Source organism: Pleurodeles waltl, chromosome 6, assembly GCF_031143425.1.
Source record: "Pleurodeles waltl isolate 20211129_DDA chromosome 6, aPleWal1.hap1.20221129, whole genome shotgun sequence".
NCBI lineage: Eukaryota > Metazoa > Chordata > Amphibia > Caudata > Salamandridae > Pleurodeles > Pleurodeles waltl.
In genome coordinates this window covers 380,094,087-380,116,528 of record NC_090445.1, presented here as the reverse complement: position 1 = coordinate 380,116,528, position 22,442 = coordinate 380,094,087, and the positions used below count along the sequence as shown (strand labels likewise).

Here is a 22,442-nt window from a genome sequence, read left to right as displayed (position 1 = left end):
CGACCCAAGGGGTGGTGCCCAGAGCTCCTCCAGAGGGTCCTGGGTTTTGCCATCTTGAATCCAAGGTTGGCAGGGAACTCTGGGAACATCTGAGTGGCTAGGTCAGGCAGGTGATGTCAGAGCCCCCTCCTGATAGGTAGTCACCCAGCTAGGTGACCAATCCCCCTTTCAGGGCTATTTAGGGTCTCTCTTTTGGGTGGTTCCTCAGATTAGGCGTGCAAGATTCCAGCAGGATTCCTCTGCAACCTTCACTTCGACATCTGACTGAAGAAACTGCATCTGGACTCTCAAGGACCCGACAATCTGCAAAAAAGAGGAAGGCTTCATGTGCAACATTGTTTCCACAGCTCTTTCCAGCTTCTGCAACATTTCACTGGTTGTGCATCCTCTGAGGACAGCCCATCTTCAGTCTGCACAGGAAATAAGATGGAATCTCTCTTGGAGCGAAGGAGTCATTCCCATGCATCTGCAGGCACCAACAGCAAAGTCGACCGGCTGCGTGGCTCCCCATCCTTACTGAGCTGCATGGATCCTGCATCACAGGTGGTGGTCAGAAGTGATCTTGATGATCCTATCTACCAGCTGTCCCATTTGGGTGGAGGTAAGCCATTGCCTTCCCACGCAGGACAGTACCCCTGGCACTGCGCTTTTTGCAGCTGCCAAGGCTTGTTGCCATTTCTTCCAAGGGGTCTTCAAACATCCTGTAGCTCCAGACCCCAGCACTCCATCCTGCAATGCACAGCTCCCTGAGTGACTCTCCTGCGGCGTGGGACTCCTTTTCATAATGCAGCCTGGGCTCTCTTTGCAACTTCTGTGCCCCCATCCTGTGGGACTCTTGTGAGTGCTGCCTGTGCTTCTGTGGGCTCTCTGCAATGCTGAGGGCCCCCTCTGAGTCTCAGCAGCACCACTTTCTGCCAACTGCGAGTTTTGCAATTGCCAAGGCTCTTTGGTGGAATCCGAACACGCAAACCCAACTGCAATCTTCCTTCCAATGTGGGGCATCACCTGCATCCTCCAGGAACGTGACTCCAGGGCTGCAGTGTTGACTTTCCTTCCTCACCGTCGACCAAATCCTGCTATCCCCAGCTTGGTGGGTGGGGGCTCCTGCCCCCACTGGACTCTGCTGTGTCTTCTGGACTTGGTCTTCTCTTACCACATGTCTTCCTCTTCAGGAATACACTGTTGGTTTCTTGCAGTTGCCTCTGGGTCTTGCAATTCTCTTCTTTTCTTCTAAGTGGGTGTTCTGGGGAAATTCTTGTGATTTACACCTGCTTTCCTGGTCACTGGGGGGGTGTTGTGGTACTTACCATTGTGCTTTCCTGGTACCCCCAGCACCCCTCTACACACTCCACTTACCTAGGTGGGGGTGACACTCTCACATTCCACTTTTTTAGTATATGGTTTGTGCTCCCCCTAGGCCCACTATTCTCTATTGTGGTTTACACTGTTTGCACTGTTTTCTAACTATACTTATGCCTATTTCTGACAACTAGTGTATATAACTTGTGTGTCACGTACCTCCTAAGGGAGTATTGCCTCTAGAGTATTTTTGCGTGTTGTGTTACCATAATAAAGTGTCTTCTTTCATGTGAATAAGTACTGTGTGACTACAGTGGTATTGCATGAGCTCTGCATGTCTCTTAGATAAGCCTTGGCTGCTGATCCACAGCTACCTCTAGAGAGCCTGGCTACTAGACACTGCCTACATTACACTAATAGGGGATACCTGGACCTGGTATAAGGTGTAAGTACCTTAGGTACCCACCACACACCAGGCCAGCTTCCTACAGTCACACACGCTTCACAATCAGAAATAGAGCAAATTTGGGAAAAATAAAAAAAATGGATTAAAATCCAAAATCAAACGTTTCGTTCTAAGTCAATTTAGTGGATTTTTGCTGATTGTAACTCTCTTTAATATATGGTGGTCTTCAAACACAAGTCACATTCACACTGCTGAACACCAAATATGTTGGACGTTGGTTGTTAGTAGAGGTAAGTATGCACATACCAGTAGCAATAATGTCCAGACAGTGTTAGGTCCAGTCAAGGTCTCATAACATCAGGCCCTGGCTCAACCCTGGTAGCTTGGCAACGAGCAGTTAGGCCTATTTTAGGAGACAGCTAAGCAAAGCATTTAAATACACCAATACAGTAAATACCTAAGACACAACACACAATAAAAATCCCACACCCATTTATAAAAATAGTAAATATGTTTATCTTTGAAATGACACCAAAACAACAAAAATCCGATATAGGGTACCAGAGTTATGAATTTTTAAAGATTAAATAAAAACATGTGCTTTCTAGTGCTTAGAAATCAATAGCGTCAACCAAGGACAAAGTCAAAGTTTGAGACTGACTGCAATGAAGCCCTGCTCAGATACACTGAGCAATAGGCCTCTGTCAAAATTGTACTTTTGCACTTTTCTGGAGCTTTTCTGTCTCGTCATTGTGTGGTCCTTCTCAGCAAGATGATTTTGATGTGACGTCATCGGACTTCTTTTCCACGAGGCCCCAGTCAAATCATGGAGGTCTGGAGCTTTCAGTGGGATGAACCTGAAATCCTGGCTGAGTCGCAGTTGAAGATAGTCGGCTTAGCTCTCGATGGCGAGTCGGTCCTGTGGTTGTAAAAATTCTGGACCCATGTAATTTAATTTGCCACAGCAGTACGATTTTAGTATCAAAAGACCGATAATGACTAGTACACTAAGCATGAGCATTTTCGCTCAATTCCAGCAGCGTTTTCACCTCGAAATCGCCATTTTCGTCCTGCACTCGTGGCTCCCATTTTATACACAGCAGCCATTTTTAAAAGTTGCCCTCACATAGGCTTATAATACAGTCAGATTTGATTCCAAGGACACGTACACCTTGATTGACTTCTCTCTGGCCTGGGCAAGCTGGAACCATTGCCTCAGGCCAAACCTGTTTGGTCAGTCCCTCTCCCAATGGCCGAATCAGATAGCATCAAGGCACACCATGCCATAAAACCCTTATTATCGCTCACACACCCTGCCTAATCTTGCTCACACCTGCACCTGCTCTTTTCTTCTTCTTACTTTACGAGGGGGAGGTGCCCGTTTTTATTGGGGGTCCACACTTATCTGATGTAAAATACTAGGCCTTGCCGGGTAATTTATTATGGGTTGGATGACATGAAATATGAGGTTTCATCATGACACTGTTTTTTCCTTTGTAGTGAAAACATGTGAATGACCAACCAAAATGTCAAGAATGTTTGCCTGAAGCTTAAAAAACTGTATATAAGGAAACCTGACTTTGCATTGAAAAACAGTCTCCTGAGAACATACAAACCGTGCTGTTGTACTTCTAGGACGCTTGTTACTTGGCTGCAGCCAATAAATTCGATCTTTGACTTCACCTAGAAGACTCTGAGTTTCTGTGGTCTGAATCAGGAAAGTACCCGAGGTCTTTGGGTGTACCCTGGCACCGCTGGGTTACCGGATCAGTACCGGTTCTGAAAAACCCAGTACCTCAGTCCATTTATGGAGCTTTTTGCAAAAGTTGCTCAAACTTTCTGGAGGGTTCAAAGGGTCTAGAAGCTCTTAGATGGTCCTGGGAAGTTTAGGACCACAATTCCCACAATGCACCTGGCCACATCCTTAAAGGTCCACTAGGCACACTACAGGATGGGGGCGTTTGAGATAGTTGGTGCAGGCAAGTACTGCTAATCTGTTGCTTTCAAGGAGTCCACTCCTGAGTCCATTTTGAAGCAAGGCAAAATCCTTAGGTCTGTTGTTCCAGTGTGCAATAGGAGCAGTATCCAACTGTGCAGTCCTCTGGGTTACAGACCAGGGTTCTAGCAGGGTAGTTCATATTCGTTTGGTTTCAGCCAGCAGATTGAAATTGCAAGGCAGATTAGCCACTTTTATTCAGTCATCCTGGGAGTCAGGAAGGAGGCACTCTAGTCCAATGAGCTGCAGGGTGCCACCCATGACAGCTTCCTCCAAAGTGTGACATCTTCTTGTCCCATAAAGCACTGCATTTAACATTCTAAGTTGGAAGATTTTCCTCCAGAGGAGCAAGACCTGGCTAAACCAATCCACTGGTGTGACTTATTTCCAGTAACACTTCCCCTCTGGACATTTGCAAATTCCTTTCCTGAACCCACTATCAATCTGTGGGGAACATGTTGAGAGGGCAGGCTTGGCTAGCCTTCCTTTCTGTCTTGCTTCCTTTGAAGCCTTAATTTGATTTACCCAGACCCCTTTGTGGCATGTCATCAGCATCTTCCAACCTCCCCCTCCCCTCAATCAGAAAACCTCTGCTCAGTGCAGGCCACTTATTATCTTATCAAAGCAGCCTGGCTAATCCTTATAGGGCTGACCAGTCAGAATAGACCACTAGCACGCTGGAGTTTGGTATACAGAAAATAAAGTGTTATAACTTATTTTCTTTACTAGTTATGATACATTTAGCAATTGCAAGTTGTTGGATTTATCCTTACCATTCTTTTGAGTCCTTTCATAACACATTAAGCTCCCTCCTAGCAATACTTATGGAAAATATTTCCATTTTAGCCTATGGAGCTAAGTATCTACAATGAGGAAAAATGAAAGGTGCAATTTTTCCCTCACCAGGGCACAAAAAACATATGTTATAATGTTTCTGCTGTTAGTTACAGGGCACCCCACCCCACCCCACCCCTGGGGCATTTAGGGGAGACCTTGGGAGTGATATATGTAAAACAATAAGGTAGATTATAACTTTGGAAGTACCTTAACTTCCAAAGTCAAATTTGCCCACATTTTACTTTTTAAAGACAGTCTACAAGGCAGGGCATGCCTTTAAAAATGACAGCAGGCAAAACAGCTGTGCCATAGCGTACCTCTGGAGAACAATAGATGGCATATTTCAGACAGTGTATTGTTGTGATAGGATGTCTTCGAGTCTTCCCAGGGTTGAATCCTGACTCTGGGAAACCTGACTAATTTGCTGTTACTGATGTTTGGAGTGTTTGTTCTAAGGTCGCTCATTTCTGTTGATGAGGACCCTGAGCCAGCAGATGTATCTTGGTCTCAATTAGGGTGGCCAAGATCCCAACTTTCACATCAATCTTTGTGGGACGTGGGTTCCATCATGCCAGCTGACCAAGATAGAGTTCATAGAGCCTATTCAAAATTCTTATATGATTCAATAGGAGGGGATCAAATCAGTTTTCTAATTCTGGTTCTCTCTTTCTTTCCAGGCTTGGGCTTCCTCCGTTGTCCCTCAAAGACCAGAAAATAGCCCCAGGTAAGTATAAGTGAAACAAGAAAAAATAAGTTCCAGCAAAAATAAATACATTTTGTTAAACTATTCCTTGTCTAGTTTCTTTGTTTTCCATCTGCTAAAAAAAAGTCAACACATAATAAGAGTCAGTGCGCTCCACGAAAGGCCCCCCTCCAAGCAGCACTAAGTCATTAGGCTATTACAGCTCAGATAATTATTGTGCTCATGTGAGGGAAGGGTTTGGGAAGGAAACAGCAGGGAAGGAGACCCATAAGAAAATTATGTCACTCGAGGAAATGTTATCTCTCTTTAAAACCACACTCCTCATCTATACACAGCCTGAATTTCACCTGTAAAAAGAAGACGACTAGCTGGATCTCTTCATAATTCCAACTACATCTGTAGTTAGGATCACCTTGGACCACGTCACAAAAACTGCTCCAAAGCGTTTCACTGTTCATAATAGAGTAAGGTATTTTGATTTTCAATAAATTAAAACAAACTTGTCTTGAATTATATTTTGTCTTCATTTAGACTTTTTCAAAAATATCCTTCCAGTGACCTTTTCTGGAGTTATAGCAATCTTCTATTTGAGACTATTTATGATGTTGCTCCTTTCTTTTCCAGAAAAAACTGAAATGAAGTATTTTAGATTTATTTTCTTTACTCAAGAGACCTTAACTAATTTGTGTCAAACTGCTTGATGTATCATTTCACTCTCTACAGATACAAAGTATTTCTGGATTTTTACCTAAATATACAGCTCTCAAAGAGTTCCTTTAGTTTTAAAAATAAACTTGCATGGCTTGAATAATCATCAGAATTTGTAACAGAAAAGTAGCGCGAGAGCTCTCCTAGATGGACACAATCCACTGAATTCCATTGGAAATCTTCTTTTGAAAGCAGGCATTCAACAGGAGCTTGCCACTTTTCTGGATGACTCAGGATAAGGTGCGAAGTGCTGCTTTTTATAGCAAGCCTCCACCTAAAATGGCTGTGCACTAAGTCTCCTGGGATATGTAGTCCCATTTCAACATGTGCAAAAACAAGTCTAAAGCATACATAAGGGAACAAGGTAAGGTACTAACGCTGTTGCATCATGTTATCTTGTCTTTGTGAATAGAACACTTATTCTCTATTCAGCTCCCTCTCATGCTATGTTTTTGAATGTTGAAAACAAACTGGCCTAGTCCCCAACGTGAGAATTCGAAGGCACCACTTTCGCTCTGGCTGACAGTATCTCCCAAGAACCTTTGAGGGCGAACTTTATGACAGAAATGCTGATGAAGCTGAGTGACTAGTTGAGGGTATGTATGGTAGTTGTGGGTTTCTAAGAGTAATTTTCTGGAACATGGCCCTTCCAAGAAATCAGATACCATAGGCGCGATATCCCACCTAATGGCATCCATGACCTTACAGACTTCATTCTTCCAATTGCCTTTTGCCAGCACTGGCGGAGGTCTCCTATATATGATGTTCAAGCCTGGCTTCAAAAGTAAGGTATGGAATACTGGATGAATTTTAAAAGAGGGAGGTAGTTTCAACTTGTTAGTTACTGGATTCACTTGATGTATCCCTACAAAAAGGTCAATGAATTTATGATGAAATGGACTCTTTACTTTGATATTTAAACCTTCGGTTGATAGCCACACTTTGCTTCCAAGACGATGTGTCAAATCTTTTTTGGGGTGACAATCAGCAACTTTTATGTAGTTTAGCTCTGTCTTATAAAGATGGCAATTAATTTTTTATAGATCTTTTGTAATTTCTCTACTCTCTGATGGATTTAGGCTACATTGTCGCATAGGTTCTCATAATCCTTATGAGGCTACTGGATTAGGGCGGCAAGATCGCATTGATTGTGTGGTACTAGGTACAATTCCACACCATGTGATGCCTGTGGCCCTAATTTGGGTTTTCCGGCTAACTAGCAGTGCCTCATCTTCACCCAAGAGCAGGGATGATTGTGGCATCTGGGCGTATGACAAGAAAGACTGCTCAAGGGAATCGTGGTCGATCAGATCTCATCCCTTTCTCTCAGTTACATTAGTCTCACACAAGCAAAGACAAGCATAGGCAGAATATGGTTCAATGAGGGTTTATTGAAGTAACTGCATCATAGATAAAATGGCATGTGTTGCAATAACTAGGATGATAAAACACAACAAAAGCTAAATTGTGACAAGGAGAGTGAAACACAAAAAAACAGTCCCACCATACTGTCACTAGGAGTGATATATAGGTCTTCTACCCAAACTATGTTAGAGCACACCATAATAAGCATAATCTGCCCTTCAGGTTTTCCCTGGGAAAACATCATCCCTTTTACCTGGGGAAGGAAACCTGTAGTCTACAGAGACACCGTCCCCATGTAGGCCAGGGTTTTGGCACTCTAAGCAAGCAACTGTAGCGAGGCAATCAGCAATCAGCATGCAGTCGTGGTCATCTGGCTGGAATCTCCCTCTAATGTGTATGGGACAAAGGGGTGTTTTTATAATAAAACAGTTGACATTCTAAGAAAAGGTCCTCACATATGAGTGTGTGTGTGATTCTGTGAATGTTGGAGGCACAGCATACCACTTTTGCCGGCAACCCTATCTGACTGCAGCCTTGAAGAAAGCACAAAGTGAAATGAATGTCCTACTGAGAACGTAATGCTTTTCTAGGTGAAAGACTAATAAGATAAAGAAAAATAAAACATTAACACTAATGTGGCTATTGCTAGAAAAATCAGGTGATGCTGAATAAAATGTAACTGGGCTAGAGTGCACAACAGCAGGCCTAGTTTCCTAAAGTAATGACTCTAAAATATGGCTGAAAGAGCTATACAACAACGTTACAGGAGACCAGAGGTAACGATATGGAAGGAATCATGGATGGAATCCATAAGTGAATTTTGCTTGCCATAATAAATTTACCCATGATTTGGGGGATTCAGAAGTGTAGCATCATGAAAACTGTTTTAAGGTTTGGTTCAGGTACTCTGTTTACCTGTCAGTCTGTGATTGATAACTGGTGGATAAATTTCCAACCACATCTGTGATAGGATTGAACCAGTGGCCCCTTCGGAGGCATCAGCCTCCATAATGAATGGCTCTTCAGGATTGGGGTGGGCCAGAAAAGGGGCAGAGGTGAAAGCCTGCTTTAAAAATTTGAGGGCCTCTAGAGCATCCCAACAGATGTGTAATGAGGGCCACAATGTGTGAAAAATGATCAATGAACCAACAGTAATAAATGGTAAAACCAAGAAAACATTGGACATCATGATTATTTGTGGGCTCAGGTCAATCCTGTACCACTTTTACTTTTACGTCTGCCATTTTTAGTTCTGAGTGTGATAAAATGATGCTTAAAAATTCCACTCAGTCATGTAGAACTCCCACTTGCTCAACTTGTAAAACAAGTGGTTCTTTCTCAAGGCTAGCAAGACAGTTGAGAAATTTTGAGCATGAATTCTTTAATCACCAGCCATGAAATTATACTCATCCAAAGAAAGACTTAAAAACCCACTTCCACTCATCACCTTCTCAAATACTCACCAAATGGTCGGCCCAATGAAGGGCTAACTTACAACCAATGGTAGCAACCTTAGCTTGGTCCAAAAAGACAGGGATGAATGGAAAAGGGTACTGATTTTTTTATGGTGTTTTTATTTAAGACGTTATAGTCTATGCCGTGTCTGAGCTCACCATTAGCCTTGGGCAAAAAACATGAAAGCAAGAAAGTGGGGGAGCGAAATGGGCACATAAACCCATTGGTCAGATATTCATCAAGGTAGTTTTTCAAATACTGGGTTAGTTTCTCAAACAGAGTGCAAATTGTGCTACTTGGGGTGACAGGCCCCAGGATCAGCTCAATTTGGTAGTCATACATTTGATGGGGGAAAGAACCGCACCTTTATTCTCACTAAAATATCTTGGAACTCTTGATATACTTTAGGGGGGATCATTTTATTTCCTAGCCTGTGGCAATCCGGTGGGCAGATGCTAACGCTAATTTGGATCCCAAACAAGAAAGACTTCTGTGAACAATAGGGTGATTTTAAACTGAGCTTTCTAGGCTGCCAATCAAGGAGCTGTGTTTAATAAACCATGGAGGCCCCAATAGGAATAGATACTGGGCTGCATCATTAAAATTGATTTGGGCACTTTCAATGTGTTTACACAAATCTGGAGATAAGCTCAGAGACAGAGGAATGGTGTGGGCTGCTATTGGTTCTGAAGAGAGGGGTTTTACACCCACAGCCGATTCAGGCTGGGGTTTCTTTCATTAATGACTATAGCATTGTTCACAAAATTTCTTGTGACTCCAGAATCAATCTTTGCTTGCATTGGGTGTTTTTCCTTTCCTAGTTCAAAATACATAAGTAATATTAAATTAGGTTTTTCATAATTCTTCTTTTCTATTTCTAACAAAGGGATATACTAATTGCTCAAGTATAGACTCCTCCTTCAAACTTGAGCTTTTAAGTTTTTGGTTACCTTATTTGAAACAGCTCTAGCTTTTTTACCAGGAAGAAATAGATTCTTGCCTTTAGGCTTAGTGGGGCATTCCTTACCATAGAGCCTTTTTTTAACCACAATATAAGCACTGACTATTGCGATGTTGTGATATTTTTTTCCCTTAGATAACAGGAACCTAACTGAGTCTGCCTCCATGTGTTCAGGAGTTGAGTCACAAGTGGGGTTTGGCAATCTAAGTTTTCAAAATGTGGGTCACCTTATCTACTCCCTTACGGTCTCCTCTTCGATTGGCCATTCTGTGGAGTGAAGTCTATTGGGGCTGTACAAGTTTTAGGCTGTAGGTCTATTTACACCAAAACATATTTCAACTCGTCTTTTAAAACCTTGATAAAACAAGGCCGCCATTTTCTTTTCTGGCCAAGAGGTTTCCATCAATAAATGATTTAAGATAGTCAGATATTTGAGGAAGGGCCGAATTATATATTGGCGGATGGAATATTACCCATCAGCATGGCAAGTACTTTGCGACTGCCATACCAAGGTTACTTCACCCACTGTATTGAGACGTCCATCAGATGACATATCAAGCATTTCCAGGAACCACTGTCACAGTGGTCCCTGGAAATGCATTGAAAGTTTCACGGATGGCTCAGTTAACATGACAGAGCCATATGACAAACTTTCAAGTTTTTTTTTTTTAAAACAGAACCCCAAAGCATTTTGTTTTTGAAAATAAACAAAATGCCCTACTCGCCATGGGAGTTGTCCCCATCGTGAACAGGGCATTCAGCTGTTTTCACTGTCCCTTACCACCAGTGTTTTTCTGGAAGTGATGGGCAGTGAAAACTGACTTCTGGAAATATCCATCTAATTAGGTGGGTTGCCATACAGGTCAACCTCAGATGACCATTACTCTGTCAGGCCCCCAAAGGGGTTTAATTTCAATAGAACTGGAGTAGCCTCCACCAGCATTACATCAAAGGTCAACCCACATTTGAACTGGGCAGGCAGACCATTATGTTAACAGAAAGGGGGCTCCCTTGCAACAGAGTACCCTTTCAGCCAACATATAAATTAGGCCTGAGTCTTTATTTCCATGTCTTAACTCTAGCAATTCTTGGTCAGACAGAGTATTGCTCTTTGATCAAAAATCTTCCCAGTTATACAGGATTAAGTTATCATTACATACCAAGGGGAAGCCCATGAAGCAGCACCCCTTGCCATATAGGAGATAATGAAGGCAATTAGGGATTGAGCAATCTGGAATGGACTAGGATGACACATGAAATGAAGAATAAATGTGGGTCAAGGAGCACCTGTAGTTTATTTGGGTCACCTGAGAACCTTTCTGGGGTGACCAAACGGATTTGAGGAGATACTGTGACCTGTATCTGAGAAGTGGCCAAGTTCTTGCTTGAGGTACCTGGTAACCATGGTTCACCACCTGAATATTTGAGAGAATATCAAAGGGATTACTTTGTAACTTATCTACCTTCTCTTTTGAGGCAGCAGTCTCTGCCCTAGAGGTAGCTAACTCTTGCTTTACCTGTGCTCACACAGCAATCACAAAAAATATAATTCTGGAAGCATTACACTGACCAGAAGGTAATTCATTTGTATTCTGTCCCCTTCCTTGAGTCCTCAGGTCAGTGTGATGATTAAAAGGTCCACCTCCAAACAGCAGTAAGCCTGCATGCTACTGTAGCTCAGATCATTAGTGTGGCCAAATAAGGGATTTGGGTAGGAAATAGCATGGAAGTAGACCTATATAAAAAAATAATGCCATTAGAAGAAGTGTTATCTCTCTTTAAAATTAATCCACTCTTCCTATTTATAAATGGACTGATTTTCACCTGTAAAAGGAAGGCTGCTAACTGGATCACTTCCTAATTCCCATCACATTTGTAGTTAGGATCACATCACAAAGACTGCTCCAAAGAGAAAGGCTGTACCAAGAAATAAAGTTTAGAGGCTAGGGGAGAGATGAGAGGGGATTAGTACAGTAGAGATGGGAGAGGTGAATGTGAGAGGGGCAGAAAAGCAAGAAAGGAGAAGTTGAGGACTAAAGGGGGCAGGGGAAAGGAAAGAGATGAATGTTATAAAGGCAGAACCAACACCAAAATGTTGAAACCAGGTAGCGTGGTGTATGGAGAAGGAAAAGTAAATGGTATATTAAATCAGCATTTACATATTCGCATTTTTGTTGTTTTTCTTGGACCTCCAAATCCGTTCACAAGGTGCACCTGTATTTAAAAGTAAATCAAACAAAAGAAATGTTGCATCAGACATTATGTAGAATATTGTTTTATTAATTAATGTACTTTTTATTTTATTTCAAGAGTGTTTTATTGGGATTTTATACAACAGAACATTAAAATAACATAAATGAAAAGACACAATGCATCATATGGTAACATCAAATCAAGTCAGAACAGTAGTTTAAGGTATAGCATGAGTCGGTCCACATTTACAAAAGTTAGAGAGAAGTGTGTTTGTTTGCAATGGTGAGGTGAGGTTAATCAGTGTATGTGTTGTGACGGAGCGATTTTTGATGCTGTGGTGATTGATTAAGGTACCTCAGTTGAAGATGAATGAGTCAGAGTAAAAGAGAAGAAGTTGATAGGGTGAAAAGTAGGGAGTACATGGGGAAGGGCTGGGTAGGGAGAGGAGGAGGTGGGCGCGAGGGGAGGGGACTGGGAGAATGAGTGGGTAAATGCATGAATGATCGAGTGATCAGATGATCGTGGTTACATAGACAAGCAAGACATAAAGGCCCTGATTTATACTTTTTTTGCGCTGCATGTGTCATTTTTTTACGCAAAAGTGGCGCAAACTTACAAAATACAATTGAATTTTGTAAGTTTGTGCTGCTTTTGTGTTAAAAAATGATGCAAATGAGGCGCAAATAAAGTATAAATCAGGGCCAAAGTTGTCTAGTTTGCACCAGGGTTTACAATTCTTCACTGGTGTTGTCATCAAGTATAAGTTTAGTGAGTGACAGGCAGTTCTGGTGAAATGGACCCATTCCCACCATGTGTGGGGGTGGTAGTTTGGATGAGTCTTTCCATTCATTGAGGACAACTTTAAGGCCAGTTGTGACTAGGCTGTTCCATAGGAGACAGTCCTCTTTGTTTAATGCTTGTTTAATGTCAGTGGGAAGGATGCCCAGTGTAATAGAGGCTAAAGTAGGAGTCCATTTTGTATGAAGTATTTGAGATATTGTATTACTGATGTCCCGGCAGAGGTTTTTGGTGGAGGTGCACCCCATTAGCATGTGTTTTAAGTGTCCTGTTCCCTTCTCACAGCTCCAGCATATGTCGGAGGATCGGAGGCCTAGTTTATAAAATTTGGCCACAGTCCAGTGGGCCATATTGGCAATCCAGTACCTGCTTTGTGCTAGTGATGGAGTTATTATGTTGGAAGTGAGGTTACTCCAGGTAGATGGCCAGTCAGGTGAGAACTTTGGAGTGTTGTCGGCATCTGAAAGTAGAGTTTCCCCTTGTCTTGTGTTGGTTTATGTAGTGAGGTTTTTGTGGGGGATAGGAGGGAGTACAGTTTGGAAGCTAGGTGTCTGCCTTTGGAAAACTTTTCTAATTTGTTGGGTAGGTCGGGGGTTGGAGGTTTATGTTTGGCTATAAGTGATTTTATTTTAAGGAAAGGATAAAGGTCTAGGACTTTAAATCAAATTTGTCTTTAATTTGAGAGAATGATATGGTTTCTGAGGAGGTGCTTTAATTTTTAGTTCTAGTTGGTCTAAGGTTTTGCTGTCTAGTTTGTTTTTCTTTGACATAGGTTTCATCATTTGCCCATGGATAGTGCATTTCAGGGCATCCCAAATGTTTTGTGCATTTGGACCAGAAGACCTATTGAGTTCTATGTATTCATCAATCTCTTTTTTGATTATTTCCTTGAAGGAGGGATCCTCCGTTTTTCATTCTCCATGTTTTTGTTCCTTATGTATTGCAAGCGAAATTGTAGAGTAATGAAATACCGACATGGTCTGAGACTAGGATTGGTTCAATGGTTGGGGAAGAGGTTGCTGGGATGTGAATTTCGTCAGTTAAGATATAATCAGCGCAAGAGAATGTATTGTGTGGATGGGAGAAAAATGAGTAATCTTCCCCTGTGGGATTAAGTAGTCTCCATATGTCTTTACGTTTAAGAGAATTGCACATGTTTATCATTTATTTATGGGATTTGTAGATTTAAATTGACATGCAGAATTCCTGTCAAGGGTGGCGTCCCAGGGTACATTGAAATCTCCTCCCTAGAAGCATTCTGCAAGTGAGAGGTAAAGTTCAGAGTTTTTTATTGAGATTAATCCAAAAGGTAGGGTTGTTGTTATTTCGGCCATAGATGTTCATGACTGTGATTTCAGTGTTGTTCCTCTGTATTTTAGTAAGAAGCCATCTCCCTTTGTTGTCTGCTTCTGAGGACAGGATAGTGAGGCCAGAGGCTTTTGAGATAAGGGTAATCAGCCCATTTTTGTGTTCGTGGCTGGGGCGTATGAGATGTCACTAAACCATGCTTTTTTTTAGGAGAATTGCCTCTTTCATGGCCACCTTGGTTTTTTGAAGGAGAACAAAGTCTTCCTTAAGTTTATGTGTATAGTCTAGGATTTTCTCTCATTTGGTTGGGTGATTTAGACCCTTGATATTAAGGGAGAGTATTTTTATGTTCTGCATTTTTGTGGGAGGTGGGTCTTCTCGTCGATGTAACCAGGTAAATGCCAGTTCTTGTTTGCCTGTGAAGTGGGGTTAGGAGGGGGGTGGTCGGACGGGTCTGAAGGTGTTGCATGGGTGAGGGGGAACAGAATGGTATCAATTGATTTACTTAATGTGTATGGCATACATATGTATAAAGGAGGGTATCAATATTATGTGCATAAAAAGATAATCAACTGTCTATGAATCAAGTTTATTTCCTTAAGGCAGCAGTGAAAGGTAGCTTCTAATGTACTGTATATACATAGACTCAAATTCAAAGCAGACCTGTAAATTCTGATCAATGTGGACAACCCTGTTTGCACAGGAATCTAAATCAAAAAGTGTAAGATAAATATTATTCAGCAGAGAGATTTCAGCAGGTCATTACCACTGATATCTAAAGAGGGAAAATACTTACAAAAACTACAAAACAAACAGAATTTGTTTAGTTAAATAATGATTCTGCATTATATGGCTCATTTCCAAGTGCAAAACATAGAATAAGTAGAGTTTACTGCACCCAGTAAACACCTCACCACGGGGTTATGTTTTTTCCAAGTGTGGTAATTTGTCACCCTTTTCAACCTCCTATGAAACTGAGCTACAGTTTTTAACCAATCTTAAAGTGCTTCTAAAATCTTTCTCGGGCTTCTTCCTTCATTTTGTATGTATTTTAAAGTATTTGTTTATGACACGCTTTTAATTATCTTCTGAGTAGAACACGTATTCTAATGAATACATTGTATAATTCATGTACAGCAAATATGGTGTAGCCCGTCACCTTTGTGTGTAAAACCCAACCAAGCTGCAGAGGACTCTGCCTCCACTTGTTAAACTGATCACATTGTTGATCCCATTTTCACTTCCTTCACTGTTCTTTCATCTACCAAATGTATCCCTTATGCATGGACCAAACAGGCTTGTGTCCCCTTGGCTTTTATGCTGCTTAACCAGATAAAGCAGCATACCACTCAGCCCATATGTCTCCTCTTAAGATTGAGGTATGAACATTCCTTACCTTTTTTCTGATGTGAACTCGCAACAACCTGGTCCAAGCCTGTTTTTGGCAACAACTTCAGCATTAGTGTATCTAACCATCAAACAATCTGCTCCTAATATGTTTGCTCTACTCATTTTGCATAGTGTTAAAAAAACACTCCTGCCTTGTCAAGGTATTCTAAAGAACTGGTTAAAGTCAAATATCAGTTCAAAATTATTGATAAAACATTGAACCAGGCACAGTGCTTCTGCTAAATCCACCTGTTGCCTGGTCATTAAGGGGTACAATACAAAAATATAACTGCCTGTTCATACTACGTTGCTTCTAGAATTGATGTAACTGATAGTTGTTCTGAGGAGGTTTTTTCTTTCGTAAAAAAATCCCTTTAAACCAGCATCTAATAATAATTTCATTTAGCCTTCCAGTGAGCTTTGCAAATCCCTAAAAGTTGTTTTCCTTATAGAAAAGTGCCTTCTTTTAAAACTAATATGCATCCTTCTTGCAATATTGTTGTCTTGACCCACCCTCATTGCTTTTGTCAAACTTCAACCTTCCCTCTATAACTCATCTGGACCTTTCTATTAAATTTGCCCCCACAGGACTCCTATTCCAGGTCAGGACACTAACTCCAGATATCATAACTCTTGCCCAAATTGCCTTTGCAACATATCCCTTTCTTCAGAGTCACTTCCTACTGAGTGGGAAAAGCCTTGAATGCTTATTAAAACATCTTCAGCAGATCCTAGACAGACCCTTCTTCATTGAATGTAATTAACTCCCAACTTTTCCTTGGAATGGAAGTTGCTCTTGTTTGTCTTATTAATGATCAAGGAGCTGAAGCATCCCTGATATTACTAGATCGTAGTTCCACATTTCCAATCCGGTGCTTAACAATCAACTGGAACAAGTCAGGGATCAAAGTACTGCCCTGGCATGGCTTACCTTTTTCCTATCTAAGAGGTTCCAAACATACCACCTCCCACCATATTAGTCATGTTCTAAACATCTAAAATAACTTGCTGAGCCCCTCAGGACACCTATTGAGCCCCTTGTTATGTATTATTTACTTTATCTAGTTAGATTTACTCATATCGTCCTTTGGTTTCTCGCAGATGTCCTTTGCACATAATTCTTCAGCACTGATCTGAACTCTGTTCAAGAGATTTTGTATTCATGTTGTGCTAGAAATTCTCTCCTGGATGAATCCCAATTAAAACTCAGTAGTAATATTCACTGCTTTACAATTGTTTCCAAATTGCTATGTGCTTCATGGGAAGTCTGTCTCTTCCCTTTGCTATTAATTCATACTTTTCTGCTCTCTGCTGGCTTCCAGTCCCCAAACAATCTGATTTCAAAGTGTGGTTTATTTGTCATTGTGCACTCTATTTCTTCAGCATTGTACCACTCATTTCATTCCTTAAAGAAGCCTACGTTCTGTGACAGCCAACGTCCTGCCCCTTCCTAAGATTGGGAGAGTTAAAATTTGGATACTGATCCTTCATTTTTGTAACTGAGAAGGACTGGAACTCTCTCCTGAGGTCTGTTGTGACTCAAATTTTTAGTCCTTCAAGAAAAAACATAAAACTTGGCTTTTCTAACATAGCGCAATTTTCACCTCTCATTTTGTCATCCCTTATTGTGAAGACTTTTGTTTAGGTAGCAATGCACTTTACAAATTATTTTCATTCATTACTTTCACTAGACCAATATCTAAAGTTATGTGATTAGACTTCATCTGCCAACATTTTCAAACATGTCTTGGGGGAGAGAAGAAGGGGAGGAAGCCCAAATATATTTTTAAAGTATGTTGAAGATCTATTAGGCCTATAGCAATGCAGCTGACAAAGGGTATTGAACAATGCATCAATTGCTATTAAATATCCAAGAAACTGGAATTAGAAATAGGATCGTCACTTCCATCCAAATAGGTAAACTTGTTTAATGTGTGTTATGTGCCTGCAGTACAAAATTGCAGTAGGGAATGTAGATTGAAAAACATTGTGTCAAAATGTTGGCTATTGAAAAACCAGAATGAAAAAAAATAAAACATGTTGTGCCTTCTTGGGCGAAGGTAAGTGTACTGGGAGTGAGAAAGATAGGCTGTGTGTGGCAAGTCGTTTTTTTTCATACACCACAAAATATAAATATCTATCAGTGGACTGTACACACATTTCTGAATATATCAGCTGTTAAAAAACCTCAAATGAAGCTTTTTGTAATTCTGAAGTGTAATTGAAACAAATGTTTTTAATAGGATCAGAACAAATCAAGACACTATTTAGTGATGTGCAAATGATAATTATTCACTGAAACCCAATTTCCACACACTGTTGTTTGTGCTCAGTATGGTTTTATTAGTAAAACTGCAAATTTATTGGCAATTTCAATGACAAATGTGCTGTCTGTAAATGAAAGTGAGTTACCACACCATGCTTAATTATATATTGGCAACAGTGTGCTCCAAAATGCACAAACGCTGGCTACCTACCACACCCTGCTGAGGCTCATTTGCTACACTTGTTCGTTGTCTGACACTTGGATTTTTCACAATCTCTTTGACTCAGGTGATGCAACATTGATGTCAGACCCCCCACTCTCAAAATCACTCTAGCACCACTGATGCTGAATCTCCATGCTGTGGTACAGGAGCACTCACTACAAGGTAATGTAGATTCCAGGAAAAAAGTGCATCATTATTTTGTTTTGGAAATATCTGTTAATGGGGACTTTCTGCTCCGCTGACACCTCCATTTTCTCATTGCAAACTTGATGTGTGCGAGTTTTCAAACAATTCTGGTACAGGGCCCACCAGCTAAACTGGTTTGATATTTTTTAATAGAAGATCTGCTCAAGTTTTTTTTAAGTAGTAATGTGGTGACAGGGTGCCTGCGTCTGCGGATGAGTCACCCATTTAAGATTGCGACCAGGAAGCATGAAACGTAGGCACCTCCCATTGCGGAATTTCTGGGACTTCCAATGCAGAATTACTGCATTAGGGAATTTCAAAATAGCAGTGTGCATTAATTTCTGGGTGTTGTGTGACCCTTCTTTGCGAGAAATCCTCTATGGAAGGGACAATTACTATCTGTTCCTGCACTGATTTCTGTTTGTAATTCAAAAATTCAAGGCTGTTTTCTGAGGACATATCCTGCCATGTTTTACCTTGTAAAATGTGTCCTAAATAACCCAGAGTGCTGAAATATTCAAGGCAGTGTTAATACTCCGTGTTCCATCTGAATCTGTAATTCTGAGAAACTCAAAACGAGGGCCTCGCTGTAATGAAGATCAGCGGCATGTTATCTGGGCAGGATACAGATTCAGTAAATGGTAACAGCGGTTAGTTACCCAGTACACTTTCCTTTGCCGCACAAAGGATCACCGCCGAATTAATCAGCCTCCTCATCGAGCCCATCCCGTTTATACGCAAACAGGTGTGCGGTCGCCAGATTATGATAAACAAGGATGGGAGCATTCCACGCAGATTTAGAGTTACAATTTTGCACAGCACGAGGGGCTCAAGACAACTTGTTGACTGCACGGTCCAACAAAGAAAGCAAACATAATGAGGTGCTAAGTGATCTAATTAAACGTATTTTTCACACACCGTATCGTCTGTGTTGATTAAATCGCTTTCGCCAATGACGGGTAACTACTTCTGTACTGGAACACAAGACAATTTCTTTCACCTGTGTTCAGTGAAACACCTGAAAACCAAGACGTGCTAAATTTATTGAAATTTGCCAGTACAAATCTGAAAAACTAGGTCTGTACCAGCAAATCCGAGGCGCAAGCAGATGTCAAAGGAAAGTGAAGGATCTTGGGGAAAGGATGCGTAACTAGTTGGAGATAAGTCAACAAGAAACCAGAGTCCAGGAGAAAAGCATGCTACCCAAGGCATGCTCAGCTCATGGGACTGATTAGCAGCATCAATGAGAAGAGGTGAGCTCTTAGCTACAGAAGCTTGTAGAATCGGATAAGGAACAGGCATTCCTTCTAGAGTTAGGTCCTGCAAGTTTCTCCATCCCTGCCACATTTCGTGAAGGTGGTTGGAATGAACGATTCAGTCTTACAATTCACCTTGTAAATGACACAGAACATACAGCACCAGCAGGCAGGCACCAGTGAAGCACACGGGGTGACATTCAGTGGTAGCCCTGAGACAAGAGCCCCACCTTACAAAAATAGTTACAACTGCAGAAGACTAACTCTGCATTTTGGGTTTGTTCGGGGAAATAATAGAACTGGATAGCCTCACCATCAGTAAGCTTATTTTATTTAATGAAACTGCATATATGAAAATTGCATTTACATATACTACACAGCAAAGGCGCTACAAATATAAACAGACTTTTGAGAGCTAAGGGACATATTTATACTCTGTATGCATCGAATTAGCGTCATTGTTTTTTACTCTAATTCGGTGCAAAGCTAACTCCTTATTTATACTTTGGCGCTAGACCCATCTAGCACCAAATTTATGGAGTAAAAGTAATTTTTTGGAAGTGGAAACCTACCTTGCATTAATGAGATGCAAGGTAGGCATTCCTGTGCATAAAATGACTCTATGGCTTTAACGCCATATTTATACTCCAGTGCAAAAATGGTGCAAAGGAGGGTGGAGGGGTCAAATAATGGTTCAAAACTTGCTTTGCCCCATTTTTTAACACCTGGGTCAGGGCAGGCATAAGGGGACCTGTGGGCCTATCTCCATGGTGGAATACCATGGAATAAGCCCACAGGTGCCCACCCCATGCCCCAGGGACATCCCCACCCACACCAGAGGGACAGCGGAGGATTGGGGATCCCATCCCAGGCAAGAAAAGGTAGGCACAGGTAAGTATTTTATTTAATATTTTTAAGTGCCATAGGGGGCCCTGAAATGGGCCCCCATACAGGGCACAGGGTGCAACGGCCATGCCCAGAGGACCCTTGTCCCCTGTGCTGGCCATTGGGGTGGTGGGCATGACTCCTGCCTTTTCCAAGGCAGGAGTCATTTGGCATGGTAGGTTTAGCGCCATAAAATGACACTAATCTGCTTAGAGTAATTCTTTTTTACTCTAACCAGCCTGGCGTCATTTTTTGGTGCTAAAGCCACATCTCTGATACTGCCACCCCCAGCTGGCTAGCGTAAATTTTGTTGATGCTAGCCCATCCTTTGCACCGGCTAGCATCATTCCATAAATATGACGCCCGGCCAGCGTCTAGGAATGGCACTAGCTGGCACTATACTTTTTGCCGCAAACCTGCACTAACACAGGTTTGCGCCAAAAAGTATAAATCAGGGCCATAGTGCAAAATACTGAAATACTACGGAATGTGAAGAATCAAAATGCTGGATTGCGTACCATAATTCAGTGTTCTTTTCAACAGCTGGTCACAGAAAGTTGTGAAGTCAGGAGAACATGAAGTGGCCTTCGTTGACAAGAGGCGGCATTACCACCTGAGACACCCTCAGAAGATGCCTGCCCACAAATAATCTCATACACTTAGTAATTCAGTGCTTAATTTGAGCCAGTGGTTGCCGGGGGGGGAAACCAGCACATATTATTGGGAACCAGCACTTATTTACCTGCATCAGATACTTCTTGGGTGTATGAGAGGGAAAACACACAAATTTGAAAGATGGAGGAAAAAAAAGATGGAAAAATCTTCACATAGGGAGAATGCTGGAGATAAGTGGTCAAGGAGTGTTTGGTAGTGGGTGGATTAAAGAGGCATTTAAGTCGATTTAAGTCTACCTAATTTAGGCGCTCAGAAAGACACTGTTTAATTGCATTGGCTGCGGGCATCTGAGCAGAACCTTGGGCACCGGTACTCCTTCCTTTACAAATTAAGCACTGCAATCTATAGTGAAAGAAGCAGTCCCAAAGAGGAGCTGCACCCAAGGATGAACTCTGAAGATCAATTGTGAGATCTGCCTGTGAGAATGTGAAGGAGATATTCCAAAGTCCGAAGGATGAGCTGAGTCCAGGATATCTTAAACGATTAAACAGATTTGCCAAAGAGCTTTAATTGTGACAATCTACAACAACGAACGGTCTGCCCCAAAGATTATGATGAAGTTAACAGTAATCCATGGAGTTTTTTTCAAAGGCCCTCTTATGGAGCAGATTTACCTTTACAAACTAAACATACATTTTTCAAGAACACTTGTGCAAGTTACCTAGCAAACTGAACACATGGGAGCGAAACAGTGGATTGTGTGACTTCGACATAGCACTCATGTAATACTGTTCCAAGACCAGCTTTTAACTATGCTATATTGTTTATTGCTAGAAATTGAAACATAAAAGTGCAGGTACTCACTGTCCTAAGCCCCCTGTTACCTGTCGAGAATTGCAAGTACTCTCCAACCCTCCAAGTGGCTCTACTGGGAAATTATGATACCCTCCAAATTTAAGAAGTGTAGGTACTCACAACCCGACAGTACATGCCATCTTAAAACACTGGCTTACTGTGCACAGCATAAAAACAAATATGAGCTAGCATGCACATTCTCTGCTATTAAGTTCCACTCTGATGCTTGGAGTGTGTGGGTAGGTGAGTATGTGTATTAAGGTAGTAGAGCAGGGTGACATAACAAGTATAATGGCCCATTAGAACAACTGATCAGGTCCGTTTTTTTGAGGTGCAGCACAGGTTGAGCAGCTGGGGTGAGGCTGCCTACCATGTCACAGGGCGACTGCAAAACCCAGCATTGATTACTACTGTGCAGAGACTCCACTCACAAGTTGGAATTCACTGCTGTGTACAGGCTTCAGGAGCACCTGACGATTCAATGTATGAAAAAGACTCTCCACTGTGTCTACGTGAAGTATGTCAAAGCCATGGGACAAACGCACTACAGCGTGAGCTGGCATATATGTGCTGGTTTTAAAACCTACGAGTTGCTCTTGTAATTGGAAGTTTTACTACATGATTCCATTTCTTTCTTTTCCCACAGATTCCATCAAGAGCTAAGAATGGAGAAGATACATGTAAAGACACATGCAACTGTCAAAGTACACACTGATGTTTCAGTATGTCAGTAGATTA

At 41.6% G+C, this 22,442-nt stretch overlaps 1 protein-coding gene across 1 annotated transcript in view; it reads right to left on the bottom strand.

Moving 5' to 3' along the window:
• Window positions 1-7,320: 7,320 nt before the first annotated feature.
• Window positions 7,321-22,442, bottom strand: part of LOC138299769 (purine nucleoside phosphorylase-like) — a 248,556-nt gene continuing 233,434 nt past the window's right edge. The window contains exon 7 of the mRNA XM_069238310.1: window positions 7,321-11,944. The gene's annotated coding sequence lies outside the window, so the exon portion shown is untranslated. The remainder of the gene's footprint in view (window positions 11,945-22,442) is intronic.